Raw genomic sequence first — 14,908 nt, 5'->3', positions numbered from 1 at the left:
GAAGAATTCAAGAGCAGAGTCATCGTAGAAAATTAGAACAGGTTTAACGTCACAGATAAGAATATAGGTTCCACAGAGAGTGTGTGGCATGCTCCAGAGACTGAGCAGGGCATCAAGTTTAATACAAAAGTAAGTTCAGTACAGACATCAAGTTTAATACAAAAGTAAGTTCAGTACAGACATCAAGTTTAACACAAAAGCCAGAAAAACACCCTAAAGTTCAGTACGGAGTGCAGGCTGGCTCAACAGAGTGAGCAGTGGCTTGCTGAAAGTAAGTTAGACACAAAGTACAGCATACACACCTCAGCCAGGGAAGGCAGATTGCCTCCAGGAAAGTGAGCAGCAATCCTGCCTTCTGCTGGGATTCCACTTTTATAGTTTCTCTATCTAATGAATATTCAATTAAGGGGATGGTTCCCAGTGATATGCACCAGAATGTTCTGTGCTCTCTACTGAGCATGCCCAGCCACTGGATTGCATAAACCAGCCCCCCCCCCCCACCTGTGTGGTCTCATTTTCCCTGTCAGTGCTAAGAATAGGTCTAACTGGCAACAGTAACTTTCTTCCAGGGGAGAGCTCAGAGGAAGGGGCCTGAGACCTCAGGGAGTGGCTGGAAACCCAGAGGCATGACCTGAAACCCAAGTCCAGGGACACTGAGCACCTCCTGTATCATCTGGATCAATTTTATCTGCATTGATAAATGTAATGGTGATTTAGAAAGTGACTTTATGTTACTAGACCAATGGAAAAGAGATAGCCTCTAAATGGGGTAGGTAGAATGTGCATATAGCAGGTTACCAGAACATATGGATGTTTAAAGTCTTGCTTCACTGTATGTACCTGGACCTATGTCTGTACAGTCCTCTAAGGAACTCGATTAATGACATCCCTTGAAAACTGCTTCCTTAGCCTTTGGAAACCTTGAGGAGGACAGACAGGCAGTTACACCTGACCACACAAAGCTGGACCTAGAGTGCTTTCACAATGAGAAGCTGCCCTGCAAATAATAGGTTAAAGCTCATGAAAATATTAGAATATGAGTCCCGTGAAGTTATAGTATTGGAATATTGAAGGAATTACTGACTTATGGAAGGAATTATAGTAGAGACAGCATGATTTAGAGAATGTATTGCTAAATTCCCAAATGCCACATTCAAGAGGGCCCTGGTTCTTGCTGTCAAATGTCCATCTGCTTCCAGTTGGGGCACGAGGTATTTGATAGTCTGCTTCCCTGGGAGCTATGAGAAGGTGACTGGGAGAGAAATGAATTCTGATGACCTGGAAGCTGGGTGTTCTGCTGTAGAGCTAGGACCTACACAGACCCTTTGAGCCCATTGTCCAGACTGGGACACAAACCCTCTACATGCAGGTCTATGATCCAGGTAATATGAAAAGGTCCTTGGATTCATGAGTGAAGAAATAATAGGCTTTATTCAGAGCTAGGAGCAATCAACCTAATATGGTTTCTGTTGGGAAAATAGAATAGTTTGGTCAGGGTCCTCACTTTGGGTCTGGTTGGGTGTGGTTTAGCACATCCTTTGTAAGTAAATTGTGTGTGGGTGTGGAGTTAGTGCGCATGTGTGCCAATGTATCTTTTTAGTTTTGTTGCTATTCTTGTCTTCTTCAGAGAGAGAGAGAGAGAGAGAGAGAGAGAAAGGAGAGAGAGAGAGTTTGGTGAAGCAGGCATGTGGGTGTTGACCTCAGGCGTCCACCTGGCGCAGCCATGCTTTCCAACCTATGGCTTCCAAGGACCTTTTGGCTGGTTACCTAGCTCATAGACCTGTGTGAAGGGGTCTGGTGACCCAGCCTGGCATATGAAGGGTTGGTGACCCAGGCTTTGAATGGGCTTGAGCGGTCTGGGAGCTCCAGACCCAGCCATAGCTCAACAATCAGCAGGATTACTGGCAGGTAAAAGAGCCCGACAACTGGAGTGGTCATGGAGCTAGACAACTGGTGTCACGAACAGCAGTAGCCCCACAACTGGCTAAGGCAGCAGGATTCCAGACATTGGCTGTAGCTCCACCACTGGCGCTGTGGGCAGGATTCTAACAAGAGCCCCAGCTTTACATTAGCCATAGTGCCAATGGGCGTAGTCTGCAACAGGATTCTGAGCAGGTACAAGAGCCGAAAGCCCTTGGAAGAAGGAGGAAATGTGGCTACTTGTGAATATGCTGTGCCCTATGGCCACTTTCCTGTTGACTGGGATCTGGTTGCTGCACACTGTACTGCAAGGCAGCATAGACAGCATAGATCAGGTACTACAATGCAAAACCCCTTGGGAAGGGGAGGAAATGTGGCTGTCCTTGAGCATGTGGTGCCCGGTGGCCATGTTTCTGCTGACCGGAGCCTGGCCGCTGATCACTACACTGCAAACTGATAGAGATTTGCAGCAGAAAGCAGAGTTGCTGGAAGTGTGGATGGTTATCCCGGAGGATGGCGTGCAGCGACTGTCCACTCTTGCCTCTCACACCAGGGAAGATGACCAACCCAGTGGTGAGTTGGGGGAAACTGTGCATTTCCAGGCATGACCTGTTGTGCATGAGAAATTGAGACAATAAAGCAGCAGAAATAGGGAGAGCCCCTGGCTGCTTGGCTGCCGCACCTATGAGACTTAGGGGTGGATGGTGTAACGTGCTTTAGAGACTATGTAGTAAAAGCATGTTGCCTTTGACTGAAGGCAAAAAGCTCAGAGGGTGCCACTTAAACCTGATGGCCAGCCGGGTACCATATAAACCCAAGAAAAGAGTGCCACATGCAGATGGACAGATGACCCGAGGATGGGTACCCCTGCAGAATTTCAAGTATGTTTTCATCTGGTGAAAAGGTGGAAAAGTTAGTCTCCATTACTACATGCCTGTCTCAGTGGCAGTGGTTACAAAAGAGCTGCAGATATGCACAAGGGTGAGGCAGCCACTCCTTGACGGACTGGGCAAATGCAGCTGTTTGAACTGTGAGTGAACGCTGCAAAAAATTGCCCAAGACTGAGTGAGTAGCCAGTGTAAGCTGAGCTGATTGAAGTAATTCAAAAGCCAGAATTTAAAAGGGAAGCAGAGCATAAAGATTTGGAAAATTTGCAGCTTGGCCATGAGGTAGAGAAGTGGAGAGCAGGAGAACAATGCAAGATGAAGCAGGTAAACTGTTTGCTAAAGACATTGTCTTGGCGGTGAGGCAGCCGGATGCTAAAAACTAGGACAGTGGGAAAAATGTCCTAAAGGCATTTGAGAAGTCTGGATGGGTGCCCCACCCATCACAGGCCCTGAGAGCATTTGAGAAGTTTGGGAGAGCACCCCTCCCATCCTAGGAGAACTGAGTTTTTCCAGAAGGAAGGCAGACCTGAGGTGTCATTGCCCTTGGCAAACTGCTCCCTGCATCCCAGCCACTCTGGCTGGAGCAATCCTGCCTCAGCACTTCCAAAGAAAAAAAGCCAAAAGCCTTGGTGGTGCTCATGTTGTATTAGGTTTGCAGGCCAGCAGTATGTGAGAGCAGTGGAGGCATGGTAGCCTCCACCTAGATTTTAGAAGATGTATGAATAAGCTGGGGGACTCAGGCAGAGACCTGCTGCAGGGGTAGAGCTGCTACGGAGGTCATGTACGGAGCATTGTGGAGCAGAAAAGTGGGGTTGGAGCCCCCATGGAAAATCCCCACTGAGGAAATGTGTAGTGAAGCTGCAGGCACCAGGCAGCTCAATGAGCTGCGCCTGGCAGAGCTGTAGGAGCAAAGTTGCCCAGCGCTTTAGTGGTCTGGGTGCCCCAGTGTGCTTAACGTTTTCCCTGTTCGGGTTTTGGATTTGTTTGGGGACTGTTTTTCCTTTCTGTTCCTCCCTTCTGGAATGGGAATGTGTACCCAGTGTCTGTCCTTCTATACCTTGGAAGTAAATTTGTTTTTGACTCTTCACAGGTTCACAGCTTGAAGGACTTTTGCTTTTGGTCTCAGAGGAGACTTTGGACTTTTGAGTTGGTGCTACAAGAAGCTAAAGACTTTTGGGACTGGGATGGAATGTGTAATATGTAAATGTAAAAGTAATTTATCCTTGCTAAGGGAACGTCCAGGAAGATTCTGAACATGTAGATTATACGGTGAGGACCCCGAAGGGGTGGATTGTTGGGAAAATAGAATAGTTTGGTCAGGGCCCTCGCCTTGGGTCCAGTTGAGTGTGGTTTAGCATCCTTTGTAAGCAAATTGTGTCTCTCTGTGTGTGTGTGTGTGTGTAGTTTTAGTTTTGTTGCTATTCTTGTATTCTTCAGAGAGAGAGAGGAGAGAGAGAGTTTGGTGAAGCAGGTGGGTGGGCATCGGCCTCGGGTGTCCACCTGGCACAGCCATGCTTTTCAACCTACGGCTTCCAAGGAACTTTTGGCTGTTTACCTAGCTCATAGACCTGTGTGAAGGGGTCTGATGACCCAGCCTTGAACGTGTGGGGTCTGGGGACCCAGCCTGGTGTGTGAAGGGCTTGTGACCCAGTCTGAATAGGCTTGAGGGGTCTGGGAGCTCCAGACCAAGCCCTAGCTCCACAATTGGCCCCATCGGCAGGATTAGGGGCAGGTAAAAGAGCCCAACAACGGGCCTGGTTGTGGAGCTAGACGACTGGTGTCACGAACAGGATTAAGAGTGCTACACTTGGCAATGTCAACAGGATTCCAGACACTCGCCACTACAGTAGCCGGACAGCTTCCCAGAGCATCCTCTAGAAGCTTCAGGCACCTCTGCACCATTAGTCCTTTTTACTCAAGTCCATAAGCAAAAAAACAACAACAACAAACAAAAAAACAAACAAAAAAAACAAACCACCCAATGCACATGCGCAACCACGTCAGTCAATAACAAGGCACACCCATGCGCACGCGCACACCCCCTCGGGCCTCGCGTGACTGGACCGTCTGAAGGGCCCGTTTTCCTCGTATTCTCCCCGCATGTGCGTTTCTCTGCTGGTCCCAGCGCAGCAGCATCTGGGCGGTGGGACGGAGCGCGCCCCTGCTGTAGTGCTCACGGCGGGGTCGGCATCACGGCCGAGGGTCCGAGAGACTGTGGATGGGAGAGTGGCTGAGACAGCGCGGAGAACTCGTGTTTCGCTGAGTGTTCGGAGAGAGCGTCGTATGTTTAGAACCAGACGGGCTGCAGAAGTCCCTGGACTGGACTGAGATGTAAGTAGGAAGGGGCAAGAAATGTGATATTTATTTAGTGGTTCGAGCCTCAGAACAACGCGCAGCTGCGAGAGTACAACGAGCTCTTTTCAGCTGTGGCTGAGATGAGATTGCTCGCACAGGCTGACGATGACTGTAATTTCCTTATTATAAAAATAATATTTTTTTGCAGAAAATACTCTTTATCATTTTTGGTTTTGGGTTTCTACTTATTCTGGGAGTTTTCTAGAGAAAGTGGTGTCTACTTCACCCGGGCTGGGATGACATTCACTGCTGCAGTGAGTCTGTGTGCACGATAAGGCTTCCTTCACTTTCGGTGCCCAGGAGAATCAAAGGTATTTTTTGACGAGATCTATTAGGGGAAATATCTATGTGGAAAAGTAGAGAAGGATCAGGAGGTGACACTTCACCATACGAAGGTTTCCTTTAGAATTGTTCCAGGGAGCCCTTCTGAATTCCCTGTGGGGAGAAGACAACTTTTCTTGGCTGAATTTTTGAGCTTTATGAACAAAGGATGATGAAGACTGTCTAGGAATGTTTGAGCAAATTCCTCCCGTTCAGTGAAGTCACTTGCTGTTCCAAGTAAATGAAAATTTGCCAGTGAGCTGGGGGCCACGTGGATAGCACTTTAAGGCGGACACCAATCACGACTTAAATGTTATTTGCCACTTATCAATTACCACCCCCACCCCCTGCCCGATTAGAATGGGAAGCCAGCTTGAGAAGAGTAGGGATCCTCCCCGAGTCTTGGTGGTTTCCTCACGCACATGCACAGAGCAGTATTCAAAGACTCAAGACTAGCTCTCTGCTGCTCTCTGGGTCTCTCTCTGTCTTTTCTTTCTTCCCTCCAGGACGCTTCCATGCAAATTCTAGCCTCCTGTCCTCCAGTCCCAGAGTCCAGACTCTGTCTCCTCACTTCTGGGCGACTACTCGGCTTTGCTATGTCCCCCCTCCAGGGACCTCCCTGCAGGCAGTGAGCAGGGGTCCTCCCATGGCTCACCTCTTGGCCTCCCTTCTGGCAGGGGTCACTGTGCTGTACAGTCTATCGCCCACTTCTGAAACCTCTTAGTCTGTACCTTTATCCAAATTCCTGGTCATTTAAGGCTGGAGTGGAACTCTGATCCCTGTTATTCCTTCATGGCGGGAAATGGGAGCCTCTTTCCCCATATTTTTAATACTTGTTTCAGGGTTGCCTTTTCTAGAAAGATTTCTCCAGTTATTCTAGCGTTTGTTCTCTACCAACCTCCTGGAAAGTGGGGTGATGTCCGTCAGACCCTCACCCCGAGTTAGGAGCTGATGAAAACAACACTCCATAACTCTGTATGCAACAACTCACTCCAGATTCACAGCTAGTCTGTAGGGGAAGTGTGGTCATTTTTGCTTCCATGAGCTAATTAATTAAGACCAAAGGTAACACAGTTGGTAGCAAAGACAGGACTTAGGCCCTTCACATCACATATCAAAATAACTAAAAAATTATTCATTTTATAATTTTTTACTTCCCTTTTCATTTATAACTCATAGTGCGAGAGTTTTTTAATGTTTTGACAAAAGGTTTTTAAGGTCATCGGCCAATATTATTTTTCTGATTGGTTATTAAAAATGCTTTACACACAAAAAGATAAATAAAATGAAAAATTCCATATAGAATAAAGGGTTAGATGGAAGAAATGAAAACACCAAAAAGTAGATTAAAAAAAAAAAAAGTAGAAGAAAATACATGGGCTGTTTACCTTATCTCTGGAAATAAACCAAAGTGATGGGTAAAAAACATGAAATTGAAAGAAAGTGAGCCGAGATACCGGGTACCATTCAAGCTTTATTAAAGAAAGAAAATCTGCTGGGCTGTGCTCAAAGTAGCAGGCAGCCCCGGGCTGCCCTGAAAATGCAGGACAGCCCCAGGCGTGGGGGTGGCAGAGCTTATATTGGTATGTTGGCACCAAGAGCTGACTGATACCATCAAGGAGGGTCATTATGCCAGTGTGGATCGGGGTGGAGAACTGCTTCCTTGCGGGAGCAAAGGGGTTTCTGTTGAAATCAAGAGGCTTCTCCTAAAGGGCAGGGGGAGGGGAGGAGGTGGGTGGCGCCATTCTGTACTTGAGCTTGCCTAAAGTGGCGCTGGTGATGTTGTTGCACATCTATTAGAAATATTTTGTTATCAGACTATAGTGTGACTAAACCAGACTTCCAGATTTAGGCATTTAATTTGTTTTCTATTTATCCCATTAATAACAATACTGCAATGAACATCTTTTTGTATAAAACTCTTTCCCTCCCCCATCTTGAATTATTTCTTTAAGATAGAGTGTTCAGAACTAGAACTTAGAGATAATTTTTATGTGTATTTTTAATATTCTTTATAGATATTTCCAGAAAGTTGAAACCAATTGATATATCCCCAGAAGTATGTGATGATACATAGTGCATTATATATTTATCATAATTCGAACCACCGTTTCTGTATATTAATTTCATGGACAAAAAATGGCTTCCTCTCTTATTCTAACTTTTTTCCATTTCTGGTGTGGTTGTTCATTGTTTTAAAAGTTTGTTAGAAATTTTCTTATATTTTTTGTCTTATGGGAAGCTCTAAGTGTTTTTTTAAATTATCTATTTGCTCTGTAACCAGTAATTAAATATCAAAGACATTTAACCATTTGTTGTAAAATTTGTAATAATAATTTTAACGGCAAATTTTCATGCAAAAAATGATGGTTGCCTTAGAGAAGCCCTGATGTTTATGTAAACAAAGTAGAAGGAACCAAGTCCGTGCCTGTATGAAACAAACACTGCCATCAGTTAGCCATACCCACTTAATCCCCCAGATCTTGTCTTTAACTGGTCTCCCCACCACAACCCCACCTTCTATTTTTGAGCTGCTCCTCCTCCTCCTATAAGTGGGATTTGAAGTATAAACAAATGATAACTGCCTTTTATCTCATCTTTATCTTTCTGTCCTCCCCACCCAGACCCATCTTATGCATTAAGTATCATAACATTAGCAGGATGAGCCTGTGAGCCATCTGCCATTATACAGAGAGAACAGTTGAGCAGAAATCACAAGGGCTGTCTTCCTCTGTCACTCATACAAGCACATCCCAGATTCATACTAGAATACAAATGAGAGAGGTGAGCTAAATGCCTGGGCCATTTAAGTTGCATGAAATTAGTATTATGTAGTTGGACAATTCCCCTGAAGGGACCAGGAGCAATATCTTTCCATGGATATCTCAGTGGAATTTTTGGATGTAGGATAGAGAGAAAAAGCAGCAAATAACACCAGTTAATCAAGGTGGAGAGCTAAAAATGAGAGAAATTATTTGTTCAAAATATATTTCACATGGTCATGTCCTTGCTGTGTTAAAAATAAACCACATTTATTCTCTCTTTCACTCATTCATTCAGCACACACACATGGCATGCCCAGTGCATGACCGTGACCATGGTTGTGGGTGTGGACAAAAGTCATGGTTCCTACAGAACGTCACAGACAAACGGAGGAACAGACAAGCAAGTATGCACAAGAGAGCTACAGTGAGAATGAGGTTCTGAAAGAGCCTGGCCTTTGGGGCTGATGCATCTCAATTAGAATCCCAGCCTAGGAAACTCAGTAACTGCGTGACCTTTGGCTTAAAATTTCTGAGGCTTAAATCCATCATTTGTAATATATGGATAGAAACACATCTCTCTAAGGAGCTCTTGTGAGGATTAAGTACATAAAATAGCAACCTGAGGGCCTGTGTTGAATAAGCATTTAATAGATGATTAAATAGAAAGGCATGTCCAAAGTATGATGGTAATTCAGAAAATGAAGACACTTAGGAGGAGTCAGCACAAACGAGGGAATATTTGAACTGGACTTTGTGGGTGATGTAGGAGCTCACCAGGTGAACAGGGCAGAGAGACAACTCCAGGCAGAGAGATGAATGTGCACCAAGTCTGAGAAGAATGGAGCCAATTTGGGTTGATGCTTTGAAGAAGGGCTGTGGTAAAGGTGGAAGGTCACCAGGGAAGTTTGGCTGATTGGGTGTCATGAGTCCTCACATGGTGTCATTTCCCATGAAATGGCTCTCTAGACTGAGCAAGCCTAGAAACTTGATTTTGTTGGTGTAGTGTGAGGGGATTTGATCTTCAGAAAGACTCACACTAACCCAACTCATGCTAGACTGATATATAAACAGAAAGCCTGTGTTACTTTCCATTGACAAACCTAATGTAAGGATGGTACTTACATCACTAGGAAAGTGCCTTGTCTCCCTGTATATGGGTGCACAGAAGATGGCTTGAGGCATATTTTACCATAAGAAGAAGAGTCAAAGGGCTCTAGTGCTCTTTCTCTCCTGGACGGGGATGTCAGCAAGGCAAAGGGTGCCTTTCTGAGTCTTTGCCACACTGGCCAACAAATGCCCCTCCTGGTTGAAAATCGAATTGTAATTTTCTGAATTTGTCAATTCATTCACTTAGATCATGGGTGATTAAGAGACTTTTCAGGAGGTGGGATTGATGAACAGTGTGGCCTGACCTATGGCAGGAGACACCACACTGAGTGGACTCGGGTGAGAGGAGTCCAGCCCCATGGCTGACAGCCCAGGCCAGAGTGTGGAGACACAATTCACGGTGATCACAGCCTAATGATGCTGTGGCGGGAACGAGGGAGGGAGCGAGCCAGGCCCACGAGAGGCCGGCGCTGTGTCTGCATGTGTGTGTGACCTGCACGGCTGCAGAGCCCTGCCCTTCTGCCCGGCAGTGTCCCTCGTATCTGCCCTTCCTGCTGCCGTGTGGTTTATAACCCCATTGATGCTTTTATTTTATTTTTAATTGTGGTAAAAAACACATAGCATAAAATTGACCATCTTACCACTTTAGTGTTCAGTTCAGCAGTGTTAAGCACATGCACATTGTGGTGCAGCAGATCTCTAGAACTTTTTCATCTTACAGATCTAAAGCTCTATACCCATTAAATACGAACTCCTCTTTTCCCCCTCCTCCCAGCCCCTGGCAACCACCAGTCTACTTGGTTACTCTAAGTACCTCATCTAAGTGGAATCATACGGTAGTTATCCTTTTCTGTGACTGTTATCTCACTTAGCATAACGTCCTTGAAATTCATCCATTTCGTAACATGTGACCGGATTCTCTTTTAAGGCTGAATAATTTTCTGTTGTATACAAGTACCACATTTTCTTTATCCATTCATCCAATGATGGACCCTTGACAAGCCCACAAACTCTTTTCTGTGCTGTTGTGATGCTTCTCAACTGGGCTTCCTAGTCCCAATCTCAGGACCCCTTAGACTCACCTCTTGATAACCCACAGGAAGTGTCTCTCTAAGATAGAGGCCACTCCCTTATTTAAAACCTGTTGATCTTTGGATATTTGTCTCTCTGTAGTCTGGTTTACAGCACTCTCATGCTCCGAGTCTTTTGCAGTGAGATTCTGTCCCTCCTTCAGCCACGTGGTCCATCTATCCCAGGCTTGGCCACCACTTCCAAATAGATCTGCACCTTCATGCCTTTTCACATCTGGTTTCCCTGCCTGGATTGTTAGAGTCCATTATGTGTGAGGCCTTTCTGTATCTGCCTTCTCTAGGCCTTCTCATAATCAAATAAAGAGGAATCTAGTACAGGGGTTGGCAAACTATGGCCAGTGATCCAAATCTCACCTGATACCTGTTCTTACAAATAAAGCTTTATTGGAACTCAGCCATGCCCATTTGTTTCTATATGGCCCATGGCTGCTTTCGTGCTACAATTCAAAGCTCCTTAAAGAAAATATTTTCTGATCCCTGCTTGAAGCCATCTCTTGGGTCCAAATTCATCTCTGCTACTTCCTAGCTGTGACCCAGGGTAAGTGATTCGACATCCCTGTATCTCATCTACAAAGGGGATAATAATATATCAACCCACCTCACAGCTCTTTTGTGAAGACTGAGATAATACATGTAAAGCCCTCGGCATACAGATGCCAGGATGGTCACTCAGGCAACAAGAGTGTCTAAACAGACACAGCCCAGTCCCAAGCAGTGGCTGTAGCCCAGACCTCTCTTCCCTCAAAGGTGACATGGCAAGTACTAAGAGTGTGGGCTTTTGCAGTTGAAGCATCTGGGGGTCCAAATTCCAGATCACACCTATTTAACATGAACTTGAGACTTTGATTTTTCTCATGTGCAGAATAAGGATAACAATACCTGGATTTCAGTTTTATTGTGTGGATTAAAAGCGGCAAGCATTTTAGTTATGATTTATGAGTTAAAAATATCCCGTGCACAACAGGAGAAAGCAGACTCTCAGGAAAGGGCAGTTTCCTTTCTTCCTACCGTCTGTCTTCTGAGGATGAAATTCACAAGTCACAGCCCTAATCGCTGGCTTTGCTTCACAACGCCCTTCCTCCTGTGGGATGAGTTGTGCACGGGCCTCCAGGGCTCATGCTCCTGGCAGTGCTCCCTCTGCTTTCTCGATGTCCTCATGCTGTCCCACCATCTCTGCTCTCAGACAATGACCTCATAAGCGTCATTGACATTGGCCTGCAGCCTCTTGGCTTCCCCTTCCTCGGAATTACTATTGGCCACTAGGGGGATCTCAAGACTTCATCATCCTGTTGGTCCTGGTCAAAGGCAGAGCTAGTTAAACGACAGACACTCAGTAAATGTTGAATGAAGGGACAGGTGGCGGAAGGGATGGATGGCAGGGGGAAGGAGGAAGCCTGGCTTCTGAACACTTTTTCTCAATTTGCTTCATGTTTGGCTCTAGGGGCACTAAGGCCACCTTCCCCTTGGGTGGAGGCAAATATGCCCTTCATCCTCCCACCGTCTCTCTTTAGAAAGCCAGGTGCCAGCTGAAGTGAGGCCCAATGGCAGAGGATGTCCTGGGGTGGGTGCTGAGGCCAGGACCTACCCCAGAAGTATTTTCCACCCCTGAAGTGTTTCTCTTCATCTGTCTTTGTCTTGGCTCATCCTTGACAAGTGGTGAGGCCTCGAGAGCCAGAACCGGAGTCCTATAGTAAAGAGGCCGAGGAGGCCACCGAGTCTTGGTTCTTTGTGGACTTTGGGCAAAAACATCTTGGTGACACATAAAATCTCTGATCCAATTTATCTAGTGGCTGTGCTGGTGTTCGAGAGCAAAAGTTCCAAATGGAAACTAACTTTAGTTTTTTAAGAAAAGCCTAAGCTTTACCTCCGTTTCCTGAGAATAACTTAAGCCGTGGTATGTGGTTGGTCAAGGATTTTGGAAACCAAGTCTTAGCTTACTCATATATACATATATTTTTCTCTCTTTTCCATTCTCCATGGAGAATGGTTCCAGGGAGAAAGGATTAGCTTATTGTCACGAGGACATCAGGGAAACTTTCTCCAAGGGTTTAATGTCTGAGTGGAGTTTTGAGCATGAGGTAAGAGTGCACCAAAGCAGACTGTGTGGGAGATGTATCCCACCTCATGGGAAGCATGCACGAAAGCAGAGAGTTGCAACAAAGTGTAGGACATGGTGTGTTGATGCTAGAGAAGGTCGAATCTTAGGAGCTAAGGAAGGAGTGGTGGGAGATAAAGCAAAAACTAGATGGGTTCACATAATGGTGGGACTGGTATTCATTCTCTTGCAAGTATTATTTTGAGCACCTACTCTGCATGCTGTACTGAGGGCTATGGGTATGTGCACAAGCAGACTCATTTGGCTGCATGTGCATTCTACTGCACAATCCAGAGGGGATTGCACCCACCCTCTGAGGGCACAGGGGAGTTATTAGAGATGATGTCACGCGAATTGGTCACATGACCAGAGCTGTGTTTTAGAAACATTACTGATGTTGGTGTTCAGAATGGGCTGGAAGTTGGAGACTCCAGAAGTGGGAAGGGCATGGAAGAGCCCATGGCAATAACACAACGAGGAGATCAGTTAAGGCAGCCTGGGAGGGTAAAAAACAAGGGAATAGAATCAGAAGTCACTTCAGAGGTAGATTTCAGAAGTATATTTGGAAGAACTTAAGGACAGTTTATAGTCAGTTGAATGTTAGAGGTTGGGGATCAAGGAATGGTCCAAGTCTCGAGCTGTAAGGAACAGGTGTATGGCGCAGTACACCAAGACAGGGCAGGTAGAAGGGAATGCAGGTTTTCAGGGAAGGCAGAGGGACGATTTGGAAATGCTGGGTCTGCTGTGCCCGGCGTGCTTGCAGAGATATGTCTGGTGGGTGGCTGCACGTCGTCAGATGTTCGAGACCCTCTCAGGCAGGGGTTAGGCAATGAAGAGAAAGCACTCAGAACAGGAGGCGTGAGGCTGAAAGCATGTGCTGGGGAAGGTGGACATGGGGAACTTTCCAGAAGGAGCAGTTAGAGGCAGCAAGTTCTGTGGGCAGCTCTGACCTGAATACAGTGAGAAAGAGCATTGGTGGCAGAGGCAGGCTCTGTGTCACTGTCATTGATGAGGTGGAGACCATATGGTCACAGACGGAGGGATAAATGGGGAAGCGAGAAGAATGGGATCGCTGGAGAGCCATGTCAGGAAGCTAGGTAAAGGCAGGAAAGGAGGGCTAGGCTGGTGGCTTGAAGGACAAGGACGGGTAAGAATAGGGATTTTGGTTTTTTTAACAGAAAATGACTTGCCTCACTGTTGAAACATTTTCAGTGCCACCAGGTGAGAATCTTGACCACAGAATTTGCTTTCTTGGGTCTTCTGCTCAAATTCTGTCAACCAGTGCAGGAAGATTCTCAGAGGGCATCTCCCGCCCCCGCCTGCCTGAAGTGTTACATGATGTGACGGGGATGTCTGTGAGCAATGTCTGAAGTGCTGAGTCATCTCTGAAAAATAATTAACTATGCAGAGGAATGGCCTTTTACACTCGTGGAAACCAGGGCAGATGGAAACCCTGCTCTGGGACTCATGCGGTCATCAAATCTCTGCCACTGACTAGTTATGTGACAGTGGGCTACCTACTTACTCTCTGATCTCAGTTTCCTTATTTATAAAACAGCAACAATATCATATTACAGTGATGTTTTTGCACACTTCCATCTGGCACCATTAATTTCTTGGCGGCCAGCACAGTTAGCCACTCAACAAATGTCAGCCTCACCTCCCCACCCCCTACAGGCATTTGGTTACCGTGCATTTGATTACTTTGGCCTGAGCCAACTCCCTTAACAAATGTTTCCACCTTAGATTAAAATTAATTCAAAGACAGGGACCAGCCACACACCCTGTAAGGGACTGAGAAGATGGCATTTGTTTTAGTCTGTTTGTGTTGCTATAACAGAATACCTGAGACTGGGTGATTTATAAAGAACAGAGGTTTATTTGGCTCACAATTCTGGGACAGCTGCATGTGGCATGGGCCTCAGGCTGCTTCTACTCATGACGGAAAGTGGCAGGCAGCCGGCAGGTACAAACAAATCACATGGTGACAGGAAGCAAGAGAGACAGAGAGGAGGTGCCAGGGTCCTATAAACAACAAGCTCTCGCAGGAACTAATAGAGTGAGAACTCACTACCCCTCCCCCAGGGAGAGCATTAATCCATTCATGAGGGATCTGCTCCCATGACTCAATCAGTTTCCAACACTGCCACATTCGGGATCAAATTTCCACATGAGTTTTGGAGGGGACAACACATCCAAACTCCATCAGCATTAATTTTGTAAATAATAAATAAGGAAATGAAGCTTTGTATGGAATAGGCTATATAAGCGGGAAGTAAATTGTGTTGTCAATTATGCATTGCCATATGGAGCAGATGCCCCTCACTTAGCATGCAAGGCAGAGAAAGCTGGAGCAGACCTTGCTGT

The sequence above is a fragment of the Cynocephalus volans genome, chromosome 9 (assembly GCF_027409185.1).
Source record: "Cynocephalus volans isolate mCynVol1 chromosome 9, mCynVol1.pri, whole genome shotgun sequence".
NCBI classification, from domain to species: domain Eukaryota; kingdom Metazoa; phylum Chordata; class Mammalia; order Dermoptera; family Cynocephalidae; genus Cynocephalus; species Cynocephalus volans.
The sequence above is the reverse complement of the archived record's forward strand: the minus strand, read 5'-3'. Positions refer to the sequence as shown.